This window comes from Chiloscyllium punctatum, unplaced genomic scaffold (assembly GCF_047496795.1).
Source record: "Chiloscyllium punctatum isolate Juve2018m unplaced genomic scaffold, sChiPun1.3 scaffold_282, whole genome shotgun sequence".
Taxonomy (NCBI): Eukaryota; Metazoa; Chordata; class Chondrichthyes; order Orectolobiformes; family Hemiscylliidae; genus Chiloscyllium; species Chiloscyllium punctatum.
The window spans coordinates 317,855-318,412 of NW_027310016.1; positions in this window are offsets into that span (position 1 = coordinate 317,855).

Consider the following 558-nt stretch of genomic DNA (forward strand, 5'->3'; position numbering starts at 1 on the left):
GAGCAACTGACTCCATCATCACCATTTTACCTATTTGCTGAGTCTTAACTGAAGTCTTTAATCAGTGTGAACAAAAATAAATACGAACTAAACCAAACTCAGCACAGAATCTGAGTTTCATTTAATTCAGAAATTAGTCACATGAACAGAAAGTTTTTTAAATAGTCACTAAGAAAGTTTAAAGTTCTTACCTGAAGTCACTGTCACCATGGTCCCTTGGCCCCAGTAATCAAGATAGTCACAGTGTTACATTCTCTGGACTGGGTCACACAATAACTAGCTCGGCATAAAAGAAATCAACAATCTACCATCATTTTTAAATTTTCAGACCCACAGGCAAAATAAACTCACGATAAATGTTCATCACATAATTGCGCTAGTGAATTCTGATCATTCTTGATAAATTTTAATACTATTTTATACTTCACAGAGTAACACATGAGCTGATCCTCAAAATCCCCTTCTGGTGTATCGATAATTACCCAAACTTTTACAAATTAAATAGTGACACTGGCATTAAACCCCACAGAACTAATACTGCACTGCAAGTTCAGACGG